We start from the raw sequence: 2403 nt of genomic DNA on the forward strand, positions 1-2403 counted from the left end.
ATTACAAGGCAGGGATCAGAGTACATTTTTCCCATCCAGTCATCAAAATATTCAAGGAAAAACTTTCCTTCTCCAGCTTAAAATTTTTTGAGTTTTTCCCCCCTGCTATCCATCATAGGAGCATATGATCTGGTTTCTGGAGCATTTTCCAATTGGCAGTCATCTTCAGGCACTTGGTTTGTCAATATCTCTCTTAAAATGTGGTACTCAGAGCTGAATATAGGGTCCTGATGTGGCATGACCGTACTGAGTGCCACAGGTCCTTCATCTCTCTTGTTCTATGTACTATATCGCCACTAATGGCCACACCAAACTATTTTTTAATTAAGTGGGCTGTATGTACATTGTGAATAACTCAGTTCTGCTGAGGTAGCCTAAGATCCTAGCAGCCAAATCACGCGCTTGGCTCATATTAAAACTTCTGTCAGTGAAATCCCTGAAGTTCTTTGTCATATAAAACACAACTAAACTGAGACAAAGTTGGTTTGTATTTGTGCAACTGAGTGTTTGAATGGGTTTTTACATCTCTTTCTGTTAAATAGCATCTTGTTAGTTTTGGCCTGATTGTCATGCCTGTGGAGATATTTAAAAATTCTATTTCTATCACTCAATATATTTAGCTTCCATCCTTGTGCCATTTAAAATATTACCAAGCCTTCTATACCTTCGTCTAAGTCACTAATAAAAAGCATTTAACAGTAATAGGCTTGTTGTATTTTTCCGGGTTCTCCCTTCAAGATGACATTATTTCATTTGTCAATATTCTCTTTGGTACCTATTATTTGCCAAATGCCATGTTATATCCTGGGGATAAATATGTGAATATGGCCTAGACCCTGCTCTCAAGAGATTTACAATCTAATGAAGAAGAGTAACAAATCAGTGGACAAATGCAATACTGTGTGATGAGAGATGTACCAGAGGGGTACATAAGGGATAATGGTAAAATCAGGACTTTGGTAGAATAAGCATAGAATGATGAAAATCCATTTGGATCGAGTAGACCATAATTTAGAAACACTTATCTCATGTAGTTCCAATCATACAAACTCTTTCTATCACTCTTATGAAACACTTTAAAAATTACCACCACTTTTTCTTTGGGTAAATACCCAGTAGTGGAATTATTGGATCATATGGCAGCCCTACTGTTAACTTTTTGAGGAACCTCTGTACTGTCTTCCATAGCGACTGCACCAATTTGCATTCTCACCAATTGTGCTTGAGAGTTCCTTTTTCTCCACATCCTTGCCAACACTCGTTATTTATTGTCTGTTTGATTCTGGCCATTTTGACAGGTGATCAGGTGATATCTCATTATGGTTTTTATTTGCATTTCTTTGAATGACGTGGAGCATTTTTCAAATGTCTGTTGGCCACTTGTATGCCTTCTTTGGAAAAATGTCTATTTAGGTCCTCTGGCCTTTTCAAATTTGGATTATTTGGATTTGTTTTGAGTTGTAGAAGCTCTTTATATATTTTGAATATTAGCCTTTTATTGAATATATCATTTGCAAGTATCCTCTTTTCTTCAGTAGGTTCCACTACTGAGTATTTACCCAAAGAAAACAAAAACACTAACTTGAAAAGATATATGCACTTCTATGTTTATTGCAGAATTATTTATAATAGCCAAGATATGGAAGCAACCCAGGTGTCCATCAATAGATGAATGGATAAAGAAGGTATGGTATATATAGACAATGGGATATTATGTAGCCATAAAAATGGATGATATCTTGCCATTTGCAACAACATGGATGGGCCTAGAGGGTATTATGCTAAATGAAGTAAGTCATACAGAGAAAGACAAATACCATGTGATTTCACTTACATGTGGAATCTAAAAAGCAAAACAAATGAATACACAAACAACAAAAAGCAAAATCAGACTTATAAATACAGAGACCAAACCAAGGATGGTTGCCAGAGGGGAGGCGATGTAGGGCAAAATGCGTGAAGGGAGTTGGGAGATACAGGCTTCCAGTTATGGAATGAATAAGTCATGGGAATAAAAGGTACGGCATAGAGAAAATAGTCAATGGTATTATAACAGCATTGTGAGGTGACAGATGGTAGCTACATTTGTGATGATCATAGCATAACCTATAGAGTTGTTGAATCACTGTGTTGTACACCTGAAACTAAAGTAACACGTGTGTCAACTGTACTAAAAACAAACAAGCAAAAACTACCACAACTGTGTTTTTGTTAAACATTAAGTTGAAGGCCCAGCTATGGTATGGTACTGTCAACTGTATTCTTTATCTTCTCTGGATACTCTTACCAGCTAGATGCGAACAACTACTTATTGCCCTCCTGTAAAGAATGGTTTTTATCCTTTGCCTTTTATGTAACTTACCTATGCTCCCCCCACTTCCCCAATTCTGCCCCATATCTGTG

The sequence above is a fragment of the Herpailurus yagouaroundi genome, unplaced genomic scaffold (assembly GCF_014898765.1).
Source record: "Herpailurus yagouaroundi ecotype Mexico unplaced genomic scaffold, PumYag 182, whole genome shotgun sequence".
Classification (NCBI taxonomy): Eukaryota; Metazoa; Chordata; class Mammalia; order Carnivora; family Felidae; genus Herpailurus; species Herpailurus yagouaroundi.